Raw genomic sequence first — 15,382 nt, 5'->3', positions numbered from 1 at the left:
CTGCCTTTGGCTCAGGTCGGGATCCCAGAGTCCTGGGATAGAGCTCTGCATCAGACTCTCCACAGGGAGCCTGCTTCTCCCTCTGCGTCTCTCATTAATGAATAAAATCTTAAAAAAAAAAAAAAAAAAAAAAGGAAAGAAACCTCAACTTAGGTCCCCTTAAGCATGATCAACTCTTTAGGAATATAAGAACTGCACAATCCTTGAAGATACTGGAGCCTTTAAGCACACTACCAGCAGAATATCCTTGCTCTCACTCACTTCATTTTCTCTCCTCTCTGCTTAAGAGAGCCAAGAGGATACAGCAGATCACAGGAGGGTCTGGTGCAGCCCTGCCCAGGAGCATAACATTTGATAAAGTTTCTAATGGATATGTTACAACTACTATTATACCTCCAAAAGGAGTGTTAGTATATGGAGGGATATGGGGTAGAAATGCTAAGGAGACAGCAAGAAATTTCTTCCCTCATGTACAAAGGATCAGAAGATGAATTTATTCATGACCTTGATTTGCAATGACACTCTCACCTGCTAAATCAACATGCTTCATGAACAACAGAGAGAATGGCAGGTAAGATGGTAATGTACAAAGAGATCAGACTAGGCACTGGGAGAGCAAGACCTGGGCCAAGGTTTCGCCAAAAATGTTTTGACATACTGGGTTCAGGGTCCCCTTCTATAGGATGAGTGGACAGCTATAATTTCCAAACTTCAACCATTCATTGAAAAGGCAACTGCTAGTTTATGGTCTAAAGTGTGGTAGTTGAACATCCAAGTCATCCAGGAAACAGTATCAAGTTTAAGCCTCAGTGATCAAGTTCCGTCCAATTCAAAGCCTAAAACTCTAGACACATCTGCCCAGAACTGGTCTTTCACATCCATACAAACAGGTTTCCAATCTTCTTGCCTCCGCAGAATATTTTAAATGCAGGCTGCTGAAACCTTCAACAGGGATACACAGAATGTACCCCACATCCATTTGTATTCACTGACTTTTTTTTTTTTTTTTTTTAGAGATACCCTTCTGTCAGTCACCCACCCCACTTCTGTTTCTGTAGCATGAATTTATGCCAGAAGACCTCAGATCTACTTCTTCTGGTGTAAGCCTAAACCCACCAAGATGTTTATGCATTAATCTACAATAAAGAGAGCAGGGGATCCCTGGGTGGCTCAGTGGTTTAGCACCTGCCTTTGGCCCAGGGCGTGATCCTGGAGTCCCGGGATCAAGTCCTGTGTCAGGCTCAAAAAAAAGAGAGCAGACCCCAATAGTTTTTTTTGTTTGTTTGTTTTTTTGTTTTTAATGTATTTCACCACTGCTAGGCGACAACTAAAAAGCCACTCTTGCTTACAAGGCATGTACCTGGTGGCCTGGGGATACTGGGCTCCCAGCATGGCCAAAGCATCTTGGGAGGTCTGCCTGGAAGGCTCTGTTGAGGCCCCCAGACACTCCACCACAGGGAGGGAGCCAGGCAGAGACCACAGGGGGTGAGCCTGTACTGCTGCCAGCCTGGCAGGTGAGGCAGCTGGCCACCTGCTGCAGGGAGCAACTCCTCACAGCTCAGCCTTTCCCTAAAGGAACAGTCAGTCTGTCCAGCGGGGAAAGAGGGCCTTTTCCTAGGACAAAGGCCAACTCAAAACAGACAAAGGATTAGAGAGGGCAGGACTGGGGAAATGAGAAAATGGTATAAAGGACACAGTGCATATGAAAAAGGAGCTGTACCAGTAACATCATGGTAAGGCACAGAGAGAAGATCACATGCATTATTAATCACACAATCATCATGATGGATGGCAACTTCATGACACTGACACAGGGAGCTATATTTTTTGGACAAAAATTGGCTGTGTTGAAAGAGCTGGTCCAGAGCAGAATACAAAGACATTAAGCTTCTCCTAAGTACATTTCACCAAGAGCAAGTAACTCATGGTTCAGATGTATTTAGGGTCAATTAATTTCTTTTTTTAATTGTAATACATTTTATGTGCTACCCTGGAGTGGGAAATGTCTTTAATAAAGCTCTTGGTGGGTACTGAGATGGTTATTAAAGGGTTTGGGCTCAAAGTCACTACCACACCCAGCCTATCAAGGGAACAAGATCAAAATGAAAACCTGCTTAGATTATGGTATTTCTAAATAAACAAGCACAAAAGGTGTTCCTCAGCCAAACGTCACTCCTTTGGTGAATCTCACATTACAGAAAAACACTCCTGACCTCTTTCAGGTTCTGAATTAGCAGGTTCCTTTACGAGGGGATTCCAAGGATTTGCTTCAAAAGACAGTAAGTGCACTCACTCCGCCAGCACGGAGCTCTGAGTTACGGCCCAACCCGGAGAGGTCACTGGCGGAGCAGAGAAGGGACCAAGCAGAAATAAAACAGGCTGAGGATCTGTGTGAGCAGTGCTCTGCGGGTCCCCAGAAGCACAAGAAAAAGGTAGAGAAGAGGAGGAGAACTTATAAAAAAAAAAAAAAAAAAAAAGGAGAGGAAAGAGAGCTTGCTGCTCTCTTGTCCTCATGCTGCTTTCTCCTACGCTCCCCACACGCTCCCCACGGCTTCTGAGCAGGCCCCAGGTTGCGTATGCGTGCTAGCTAAGTCACCTAAGGCCTAAGTTCCTCTAGCTCGTGCCAGTGGAAAAGGCACTGGACCAGAACCAACACTGTCATGGCACACGAGGGGCAGGAAACAGGCTCAGCAGAGAGACACGAAGTCCAGGCAGCCCAGGGTGTCCTCTTACAATGACGGCTTGGTGAACAACAAACACTTCGGAGGCCGGAAGGAGGGAAGGGGAGGGAAAACAATCTACCCGCCAGACTAGCTGAGGATGAGGCTGCGTGTCCTTGGGGACTCCGTCCTTTGTTCCACCCTTCCTGGGAAGGCACAATGACATCACCCCTGCACTCACCACCCAGCGAGACTGGGGAAGATTAGGCCAGCCGCCTGCCTGAGGAGGAGCAGGAGGCCCTTGGCACGCAGGATGGAAGACAGTCCAGAGGCGTTTCCAAGCTTGCGCTGCTGTCCCTGTGCCAGACTGTGTGAGGAAGTGGTGGGAGGAGCGAAGAAAGGAGAGCCCACTCCAGTTCTACCTGTACGAGGCCAATCTGGTAACAAGAAAAGGGAGCCCTTGCAAACTCCATATTGATTCGGTTATTTAGACCAGTGGTTCTCAACTTCCCATGGGACACTTAGCAATGTCTGGAGACATTTTTTATTGTCTCGCCTTGGGGGTGGGTGCTACAGTGGCATCCAGTGAGTAGAGGCCAGGGATCCTGGTAAACATCCTACAGTACACAGGACGGCCCCCACAACAAGGAATTATCCAGCTCAAAATGTCAGTAGTGCCCAGGCTGGGAAATCCTAGTGTAGACATTCTGGGCTCCCACCAAAGGAGATGGCATTCGTAGTGCCTCAGACTACACTTCCCAGAGAAAGATACCTGAGTTGGGGTGTCATTACTCTCTTAGCCTACACCCCAAGGCTTTGTGACTGATGGTTTGCATGTTGGCCGTAGCAGGAGAATTGTCTACCCTCAACCCCATTCATCCCACAGAACACTTACTACTTCCTTCCAGAAAGAGCAGTAGCAGTTGCCACTGCCTCTGCCTCCAGGACAACCACAGAGGTAGGCTCAGTCTGCACCAGTGTGACAGTGGGCATTTCTGTCCCCCAAGCCAAATCCCCCAAGTTGACATGGCTGAGCCTGATGCTGGGGCAGGTTCACCATTCCCCCATCTTTACCGCCTCCCCCCCCCCCCCCCCCCCCCCCCCGCCACACACAACTCTGTCCCTAACCTGGTAAGTGCTGTTTCCAAGCCCTGTTCTGTTTAAGTACCTCTCAGCTGTGTCGGTCCATGGCCCCCACCTCCACCTCCACAATGTATCTATTTAGAGGGACTGACCTAAGGTGGCTCTAGCATTAGATGAGAGGAGGTGAAGTGCACAGCATAGTACCTGGCTAGTTGTAACTGTTCACTAAATCACCTCCTCCTCTGCTGGCCCAGCAGAGAACGGCTCTCATCAATTCACATCATCTGAGATCCAGGATCATGAAGCCATACACCTGCAGGGTGGGCTTTAGAAGTCCTCTAAAACAACAGAGGAACTTACACTTCCTCTGCACACCTCTTTCAAAAGCAAAAATATCCCTTCTACTGTACCTGGGCTAGCTATTTAAAAATCCCAGAAAGGGAGAAAACTATGTATGTGTACGTGGCAGTACACTATTAATAGCTGTATAGAAAGAAAATAGCTTGTTCTTTCTTATTATTAAAATAATAGTGGCATCACTGAGACTTACTATGTCCTAGGTATCTATCTATGTGCTTTATAGTTCCCATAACTACTCCACCACGTAGAATTAGTAACTTTCTGGGCAGGCTGGTTCCAAAGCCTGGGTTCTCAACCACTATGCCATAATGCCTCCAGCACAATATTAAAACACAAAACCAAACATGTGTCCATGACACAAGATATAGAATCATCTATCACCTCACTATCCTAACCCAAGTCCTTATTTTGTGAAAGGGTTTGATCCATCACCAACTCCAACTCGAATTATTGGACAGTGTCTCAAACCAGTCTAGATATGTCTCTATGGCCCAGTAAGACTCGCTCCACCTACAGAGCTACAGGGAATGTGGGTCTCCTCACTCCTCCACATAAGGGCCTTCAGGTTTAAGCACTCCTCACCAATATCTCTTTGCAATGAGTGGCACAATGTGGTAGAGATGGAGTGAAAACCAAGATGGTACCTGAGGACACGACCACCTTTGGCAGCCTGGTATCAATGCATATGGACGGATGGAAGACAGGACTTGAGGCGCTTGCAGTGCTAGCAGCCCAGAGATAGGAAACAAGGGGAACTGGGTGAAGAAGGGCAGAAAGAACCAGAAGGGTGCTTTGTGAGTCTATGTGTTAATGCAGGAGTAGGAGTCAGGAAAAGCTTAAAGCTACTCTCAAAATAAGCCTCCCAGACCCGCCAATTCTACCAAAACGTCCTCAGAGCCCTGAAAACGTGAGAATCAGAAGTGGTTCCAGGTGAAGATCCAGCCAGCTAATTCTTTGGCACCACAGGCTCAGAAAAATTATCCAGCCACCTGGAAAATGAGAACTTCTGAGAAGCACAAGAGAAAACTCAACCTTGCGTGAGTGGCCAACACCTGTGACAGCTTCTGATCCCTGGAAGAAGTGAACTGTAGGTAAAATTCTACTATGGTGCACTTTCTTAATAACAATATTTGGTAAGATGGTGTGCCTACAGTTCACCATCATGCATCTGAACAGCAACTTACACTTCCTCTGCACACCTCTGTCAGGGAGGTGGGACACAAAAGGCATCTCCACCAAAGCTCAAGGTGAAGATAAGGGCTGCTCTGCATTACCAGCCACTAGGGGCAGGGCCGGCATATGCTAGGTGTTCTTGGGTGTTGCTGTCTCTTCCACTGTTCAGTCAGGTTAAAATAAATTAGCATGCATGGCTACACCTTCTTTTCTAAGTACCTAGATTCACTGTTTTTGTGTTTGGACAAAGATGGCTTACTGAAAAGAGATGAAACGTTTATAACAGAAATATTCTTGCCTAATTTTAACCAAAAGGCTTTGAACATCCTCTCCATCACCATCCCCTTTGAAGCTCTTAACTAACTTCTGTGCTTTTTAGGGAATGACCATTATCATACTGGATAAGGCCTCAACATTTATTTATGCTGCAGAATTTGCTGCAACTGGAAAAACGAACACCATTTTAGTGTAAGTTAAGCTAAAGGAGACAGATATAGCTCTGATGAACAGAAGGGCATTGTGTGATAGAAATAATTGTATAGCATCTTTGGCAACACCCCATGATAGTGCTAAACACAACCACATTCACCATATGCTACAATTCTGGCTATGAAAGGGGATGGGAGCCGGGGGTGAAGAAAGGCCTGAAGGCATGGAACATTTCTGGATGGAAAATCAGGGAAATACAGAAACAGGAACTGACAAATGACCCTATTCAGTATTCCCTCAAAGACTAGGTAGGTTTATACCTGGCTTTAGACAGCATATCGTTCTACTTTCCAAACAGTATGAATCTGCTGGTATAAACCAAGAATATTTTCTCATCAGGATCTTCTTCAGTTGCGGTAAGATAGTGGCTTAAGGAAGAGGTACAATCATGTACAATTTCTCTGTGTACAGACTGATGGCTAAGTTAGGTGTAGATGTGGGTTCACAGAAGGAATGGAGAAACCAGAATGGAAGCTGAAGACAAATCAAAAGGAGGTGACAGAGCCAGCATCCCATGAACACTGCTCCATGACTAGCTATTTAAATGACAATATTACAGTTATCTGGGTAAGGACTAACCTGAAGTCGAGAGTATTAGTAAGCTCCAGTATTTACAAAGCACCTACTATATGTATAGAACTCTGCATCTAAGTCAAGGTCCCTTGCCCTCAATGAACTAGTTAGTCTAGCCAGGGAAACAAAGTAGAAAGTAAAACAAAGTAGCAAAAGATATTACAAAGTAGTACAAGATCAGTTGTCAGGAGAATGATTTCAAGATGTATTTTTGAGTGTTTATAAGAATCCTTTCAACAATTATTGAAGTCCCTCATGCCTCTCTCATTCTTACCCTCTTTTTTTTTTTTCTTCAAGTATTTATTTATTTAGTCTCTACACCCAACATGGGGCTGGAACTTGGGACCCTGAGATCAAGAGTCTCATGCTCTACTGACTGGACCAGTCAGGCATCCCTCATTCTTATCCACCTTAAACATTACTGCTGTAGTCACTTTCCCCAAACAGTGGTTTCTCAAAGTTACACCACTATACCAAAACCTTCAATGGCTCCCAGCCATCCACAAGAGGGTCCAAATCACTGAGATGGGAATCCAAAGGAGGCACATGCTTTCTCTGGAATCCTCCCTGACACATCAGCTATGTTCTAATCTGAGAGGTCTTATGCTGTGTTCTCAACTCTTACACTTTGCATATTTCTTTGTTTACATCATTCTCCTTAACCTGGAAGGCACTTCCTCTATCCCTAATCCTTCCTTGATGACCCTGCCCAAGATTAGCCCTCCAACAAGCCATCATGCATGGGACATGATCTCTTTATCTCCTGTGTCCTTTATCTCAACTAGCCTGTAACTTTGCCTGGGGGTAAAGGATCCAATTCTACATCTGTTTAGCGCCTCACCATATATATGCTTAGCATGTAGTTTATTAACACCACAAACGGGGACGCCTGGGTGGCTCAGCAGTTAAGCATCTGCCTTCAAGCTCAGGGCGTGATCCTGGAGTCTCGGGATCGAGTCCCACATCAGGCTCCCTGCATGGAGCCTGCTTCTCCCTCTGCCTGTGTCTCTCTCTCTCTGTGTCTCTCATGGATAAATAAATAAAATATTAAAAAAAAAAAAACACCACAAACGTTTGTTAAATAAACCAGCAAACTTCCAATGCCCAACAAATAGGTACTCAATAAATCCTGCTGCTACTGGTGGTCCTACTGAAATTACTAATGAAAGAAATTTCAAATCAGAGATAGGTCCTAGGAAGTTAAATGTTATCCTTGAACAGCAACTAAAAATCTTTCAATTGCTTCTTGCAATTGTTCCTCAATGTCCGATAAATGATAAAAATGCAATTTTGTGGTATGGTCTTTCAGAATAAAAGAGATCCAAAGCTAACCTGAAAAGTTTGAAATCTTTATTTTTCATTTTGTTTTGTTTTGTGGCAATCGCCATCCCATTCCAAAACAGTAGAATGAGGCAGCAAAATATATAAGGGTGTAATTATAACATTATTTCAACATGGCCAAATAGGCCAATAGTAACAAGACTTAATTTATACTAATTTTAACAATTTATCCATTAAAGCTCAATCCTTGAGTTAAAAAAAGAATCCTAATTTAAAACAAAAGACTACAGTAGGGTGGAGTTCCCATATGTGCCTTGGCTTGAAAAAATAAATAAATCATTTCCCATGAGCAACATGCAAAACACACAGAGCAGGAAACCGGAAACAGGCAACTGGCTGTATTGATAATAGAGAATCAAACTGTTATCTTGAGGCAGCAAAAGGAAGGAAACTAATCTTTTGACTAAAGGCCTCCCTGTGCTGGGTTAGTCTGTGTGCCTTCAATTTATGTTTGCTGACTTGTATATAAATAGAACTTCAGTTAAAATATTTTTCCTAACAGTTTAACCTGCTTCGTGGACAAAACACATGTAAACATCTGTTCTAAATGCATGTGTAGCAAATACACAATTCTCTGCTAACACTTCACAGTCTGGTATACAGACTACAGAACAACTGTGAACTCTATATAACCTCGCACCTTCGATTTACATCAGTGGAGCAGGCCCTGCTTGTGGCTTACAGCAGCAGGTCTTTTTTATTTTTTTTTTTATTTTTTTTTTTTGAGTAATCCAGCCCAATTCTGTCAACTAGAAACTAAGGCCCTGCAGAGGGAGACTCACAATAATGAACTGAAAAAGAAGGCCGATTCCCAAGGGTCCAGCCTCTCTGTCATGGTGAGCCCCTTAAAGTCACAATTTATAAAAAAATCAAGACTGTGGAGGAGGCTATGGTGATTGTAGGGGCGAACTCTGAAAGCAAATGGCTGGACTTAACCCCACTAATTGTTCTCAACAAGAGCAAATCTGAGAACTAGGGTGAATTAAATGGTACAAAATGCCAAAACCAGGAGGGAATATTAAATGCCTTTAAAAAATAGAAAAATTTAACTTATATATACAAACTAAAAAACAAGACAAATAAAACAAAAAGCAGACCCAGACCCATAAATTCAGAAAAGAGATAATTACCAGAAGAGGGTAGAATGGGCAAAATGGGTAAAGGGGAGGGGGAGATTCAGGCTTCCAGTTATAGAATGAGTAAGTTAAGGGAATAAAAGGCACAGCATAGGAAATACAGTCTATGACACTCTAATAGTGTTGTATGGTGTCAGACGATACCAGCACTTGAGTGAGTATAGCATAACCTACAGAGCTATCAAATCATTGTGTGTCAAGTACACTCAAAAAAATAAAAATAATAAATAAAACCAAATTCATCAAATCACTCTGATTCGTGGGGAAATTCACTTCAGTAGGAGTACTAGATGAACTTGGAAACATATGCTAATGTTTTATATTTATTTTAAAATATTAAAAACGCTTCATAGGAAAAAATAAAAGATAAAAGGAAATTGGTTCCAGTGCAAAAAACCCATTAACGAAGTTTTTTTTAAAAAAGATTATTTATTTTACTAAAAATGTGAATTGTCAGTACCCTGATTCATAATGGTGATTCCAAAGGAATTATTACAGCTGCCACAGTAGCAACAATAACATATTAAATTTATGTTTTAAACCTATTGATTTATTTAGACCCACTGTTATTAGATGTATTTATTATTATTCCCAGTTTACAGTGGAAGAAATGGAGGCACGGTGTGCCAAATGTTACACAGTCATTAAGTGATTACAACCAATAATAGGTTTCATAAGCCCTGGGCAATGGGATTATGATAGACATTGAGTAACACCACCTCATTTATTTGACACCAATAACAGATTTCTCCTCCACCTAATATATAAAATAAAAGCAACTTAATCCATGGAAGTTTGTAACTGTAATTGTTGTTTGACGAAAATGTTTCTGAAGTTTGTTGTATATGTCTTAATAAACAAAACATGATAGAGGCGACTGATCAACTGAAAAGATCAGTTACAACTTCAGCTCAGGTCATGATCTTGGGGTTCTGGGATTGAGCCCCACATCGGGCTCCCTGCTCAGCAGGGGGTATACATCTCCCTTTCCCTCTGCCCCTCCTTTGACTCATGCTGTCTCTCTCAAATAAAATCTTTAAAAAAAACCCAATACGATAAAGATTAAAAAAAAAAAAAAAACCCAACAGCCTAGGACACATGAAGAAATATCCAGAAACCATTCACAAAATTTATCTGAAAATCGGTGGCACATTTCAAAAGTACTTTCATATACAAGAAGCCCTATCATCATGAGCCTGACATTTCTCCCTGAAGCTGCAGCCAAGGAAAGTCAGCAGGACCAAGGACGAAGTCAGTCCTACCCAGCTCCTATGAACTGGTAGATGCTGTGTGTTAGGGTCATCGTTAACTTCACCTTGTTTATTAAGATGTTAGTTCTAACTAGATGAGGCACAGAGAGATTTTGGAGATCTATCTGAGGGCACGTGGCTAGCAAAGACACGTCCAGGATTAGTACCCTCCGCTATGTGAACCGTGAAGAATCTGAAAGCCTCCTCCTCACACCACCATCCCATATTGCCTGAGGAAAATAAGGTACTGCCTCCCAAAACAACACTCATTCACCCAGGTCAGCTTCTTCACGACTAAAAAGATCAATTTAAAATAGGCACCAGCAAACTTTGACCTACAGCCTGTTTTGCACAGCCGAGGGGCTAGACTATTTTTCCATATGGGGGGGGGGCACTGAGGGAGAATGAGGAGGTGTGACAGAGACCCTATGTAGCCCCCCACCCCCCAAAGCTAGTATGATTACTATCTGGCCCTGTACAGAAAAAGTTTCATCAATTTCTGGTTTAAACATTTTTATAGTGTCATTAGTCCTGTATTCCCTTTGTTAGCTTCCATTTTCAAATCAAAATCAGCTTAGCAAACCCGCACTGAACACTTGCTACAAACAGAATTCCATATTGGGGACCACTTAATTTCTACTATTAAACATGCAGCCAGATTGACGTGCCGCATTTTTTTCTTTTAACTTGGATTACTAGGACTCTGCCGGCATGTCAGATCAGTCAAGGGGGTAAAATCTAGGCTCTCTCCCCTCCCCAGCTGAAGGGTATTTTTCTGGCAACCTTGAAATAACAGGATTAAAAGTACTACCCCAGCAATCAGGAGGGACACAACACAGTGGATTCCCACAGGCCAGAACCCACGGCTATACCTTCAGGTTCAAGCGACGAGGAAAAGTCAGGAGGCTAGAGGCCAGATTTCCCAACTTCCCACTTCCTGTGCGCAGAAGCTTCAGATCCTTGGTGCTTACCCTGATATATGCTTTAGTCTCTCCATCACCTCTCCCCCCCTCCGCATTCCTCCCTGAAAAGAAACTAAAAAATATGAAGTCCCAGGTAGATTAGGGTTATTTGTAATATCCTCAAAAGATGGAAAAAGCTTAGAACTAAAGAGACACCACATCTTTATCCAACTTACACGGGAGAATGCTAACATTAACACAAACTAGGAAAGAATTTTTTAAAAGGAAGTAACCATAATGGGTATGCTAAAACTTTATAAAGGTAATTTCATTGCAATGGGGGGGGGTGATCTTTTCTCAGCAATAACTAAAGCAGTAAATAATATATCCTCACCAGGTTATCATATGGCACTCAAATTCACTGGTTAAAAAAAAAAAATCCTTTACTACATTTTCAAGGGCTAAAAAGCAGGTTTTTAGTATAGGAACCTTGGGATTAAGTGCAAGTGGTGAAAGAGAATTTTTTCATGCAATGTGCAAAAAAGGTAGCGATACTGTTTTATGGACAATGTAGCTGGTCTGAGCCAGTATATTAACAATCAAATAGTGTGTGCCCTGGCCCCTGCTTATGATTTTCTTTCTTTTCCTGTTTTCCAGGATTCTTAGGGTCAACATTTCAAGGAGATAGACAGAATTCTCTCTCACACGCTAGAGTTACATTACTGTAATAAATTCAAGACTCAAAAGGATATACTGCTCTACCTCAGTGCTTTCAAAAAGGCTTATGCTGCCAGTAGGCTATTGCACCGGTTCTAGCCACTCATGAGTTTTTGATAGTTGTGCTATTTTACAAAGATGTCCAACTCACCTCTAATTCACTATTACAAAGAGTTAAAGTTCAAGAAACTTTTTTTTTTTTTTAAACCAGAGACACACAAAGTTAAGAAGAAGGGGACAAAGACCTAAAGGTCACCACAAAGCAGTCTGCTTTTCACAGATGGTACAGTGCTTACTAACATGATCACTTCCTAAATGAGTTTAGTTGTGGAAGTGCCCTTCTAAGATAATCTATCATGAAAGTCCTTCTTCCAAACATGGTTATATGTGTAAATTTAATCTACAAAGGATTACCGTTTTGGAACAAAGAATGTTACAGTGATGCCAAGTTATCACTTGGCACTATAGAATCAGGACAAGGCTCCAATTAATGGGAAGTTATATTTAAAAACAAATGAATGGGGCAGCCCGGGTGGCTCAGCGGTATAGTGCCACCTTCGGCCTAGGGTGTGATACTGGAGACCCAGGATAGAGTCCCATGTCAGGCTCCCTGTGTGAAGCCTGCTTCTCCCTCTGCCTGCGTCTCTGCCTCTCTCTCTCTCTCTCTCTGTCTCTCCTGAATAAATAAAATCTTTAAAAAATAAATTAATAAATAAATGCATGTTCTAAAGATAAGCTGCTTCCTGGACTGAACTAAAGAATTTTCGAGTTTAACACTATTTTCTAAGTGATATTCTGGTGCATCAAACCAAAATGTTCACTTCTCATTGAGTATTCTTCATTCAGGAAGTAATTTACTGAATTTTACTCTGACCTAAGCCTCCGTTATATATTTAAAGTCACTCAACTATTTCACCGCCTAAAAAATTATTCTATGTACAACAGCACATGCTCTACACACTAGTAGCCAACATTCAGCCATACAGGCCCCTCCTCTCATTTTTATTTCATCTTGGGTTAATCTATTAACCAAAGAAAACCATTTATTGAGTAACTAGTCTGAAAGCACTAGGAAGGGCATCTTCAAGTAGTAAAAGTCCTCTCCTAAAACAGCAAGAAATTTTCAATTCCTTGAGAATTCAAAGCATTTGACAATTGACACCCCTATCAACCACCATTTAGCTATTTTAAAGATATATTAAAATGAAAAAGAGAAAGTTATCATTCACAGGGTCAAACACTGGAAAACAATTCTGGTAACTTCCTTTGTGGCTTTACTCAACTTCACACACAGAATGGTTACACAAGATTTCTTATAAAGCCAAATAATACAGTTTTTTGGCGGGCAGATCCTTTAAGTACACAACGTACATTCCCTTGTTTCAATAAAGAGGACTGAAAAACTGAAGACATGAACTCAGATTCACCCGTATCATGACCCAATCAACAGGTGGGTGGCTCCAAGGGATTCCTTGCCCTAATCAAAGGAGGACAGTTCAGTATATAGTATTTTGGTATTTTTTGTTTTGTTTTGTTTTTTAGTCAAAACCCATTTCTCATTAATAGGAACACTAATCAAAGCTTTATGTTCCATGTAAGACAGTGCACAAAGTGTGACCTAGACCCTACTGAATCTTTACAGCTTACAGCTAGTTATCTACCTTAATTCTTTTAACTGAAAAAAGCAACAATAGTGGGGGGAGGGGAGCGGGGGCATATACAGGGAGCTGGGTTCTTCTGTTGGTCTATTTGCTGTGGAAACGTAAACCTGTTGCACAGTATTGCTTAACCTTAAATGCAAATCTCTTCCCACAAAACAGAACACATATCTTTACAATATCCCAGAATGTGCCCCCACATGCAGGACCCCCACATTCATACCCTCCCATCCCTATAAGCAAGGCTTTATCTCCCACCCCACAGAGTGAGGTCCCTGTAACAGGTGTGCGGACCTGGCTGTAGCGCTGCCAGCTTGTGAGGTAATGGGGGAGGGTAAATCAACCCTATCACAGGAGAAGTATTTCTGCTGCTGTTACCTAGATACGCCTAGAAAGTCTACTGCTATAGCTGATTTATTCTTCAGGGACATTGTATTGCTTAATGAAAACTTTAGTTATTTCTCCTCAAAACCCTGTATAAAGATAATAATCTTGGAACTGGGTGGGAAAGGCTCGAAGCCCACAGATGTTCTGCTGAGGTGGCAGAAAGTTCCACTTACAGGACTAGGTGAGTAGGCAAAAATAAACTAACTCTATCCCTTGGACGTGAAAAACAAATCCTGTCACGTACTGAAAACATGGAGAAAAGGGCACACTGGTATGTGGTTAATGGGAAGGTAAATGGGCAATATCAAACTTAAAATATGCATTTCCTCCATCTACCAATGACACCTGTAGATACTTACTTTCTAGAAACGCTTGTGCAAGCACACAAAGATATATGAGACGCAGACTGCAGATTTCTTTTAAAAAATTGTAAAAAATGGGTATCAGCAACAATAGAGAAAAAGCCAGAAACAGCTAAATATATATACTAATGGGTTAATTAAAATATGATGCATTCATGTAAAGGAATTGCATGTATGCATTAAAAAAAGTAAGGGATGGGCAGCCTGGGTGGCTCAGTGGTTTAGCGTCGCCTTCGACCCAAGGCCTGAACCTGGAGACCCGGGATCGAGTCCCACATCGGGCTCCCTGCATGGAGCCTGCTTCTCCCTCTGCCTGTGTCTCTGCAACACCTGCCCTCCGCCCCGCCCTCTGTGTCTCTCATGAATAAATAAATAAAATCATAAAAAAAAAAAAAAGAGAGAGAGAGAGTTTAAGGGAAATCTGCAGTACAAAGGTTTGGGGAAGATGGCCGAGAACGAAGAGTCACAGAACAGTGCATATATTTAGCATGATCCTATAAGATACATAAATATATATATTTAGATAGATATTTAAATGTAAGTTACCACAAATAAAAAGGTATGGAAGGCTACTTCCCAAACTATTAACTATAATTGTCTCAAAAGAGCACAACCAGAGACTAGAGGATTTCCACTTCTGTATTTCTGCACTTAGTTGTTTTGAGCACATACCAGTTCTGAAATATTCAAAGGGCATTTCCACTTGAGGGGAAAACATACAATTCATCTTAACCTGGTAAGAGAACCGAGGCTCACAAATGGGTCTGAGACTGATGAGCCGGAATAAAAAGGGCACCTGCTGGAGGAAAACATTCTCCCAGGGCGCCACAAAAGGTCATATGCAAAATGCTGTCTTCGGTGGGTACTCTAAAATAAATAAAATGTCACCCTGAATTTTCATGCCTATCTTCTGGAGAATGCCAAATCAGTATTTAATTTTATAAAACATTTATAAGCAAAATAAGGTAAACAAATATTAATTCTTCCTTTTAATAGATGGAGAATTGAGGATATTAAGCAATAATATAAGTGACATTCACTGAAGAAACACGGAGGTCTACAGGATGCTAGGGAAGCACTCTGCAAACCAGGTTCCACCTCAGATTTGATCTGCAGGAAAAACAAATTCCATTTTCAAGAAGTATTTGTAAATTACTGTACAAAGCAATGGGAAATTAAGATACATGCTGGAGGGGTTTTCAGTTTACTAACACACCAGCCTCATCAACAGTTAATTACATTTGCAGTAATAAGTGGCAAAAGAGAGGAAAGAGCAAAGCAGGTAGGATCA

General features: G+C 42.0%; 1 protein-coding gene across 10 annotated transcripts in view; it reads right to left on the bottom strand.

The window, feature by feature from the left end:
* Positions 1–15,382, bottom strand: part of SPTBN1 (spectrin beta, non-erythrocytic 1) — a 197,522-nt gene that overhangs the window by 71,470 nt on the left and 110,670 nt on the right. The gene's annotated exons all lie outside the window — the stretch shown is intronic.

The sequence above is a fragment of the Canis lupus genome, chromosome 10, assembly GCF_003254725.2.
Source record: "Canis lupus dingo isolate Sandy chromosome 10, ASM325472v2, whole genome shotgun sequence".
NCBI classification, from domain to species: Eukaryota; Metazoa; Chordata; class Mammalia; order Carnivora; family Canidae; genus Canis; species Canis lupus.
This window is presented reverse-complemented; position numbering and strand designations above follow the sequence as displayed.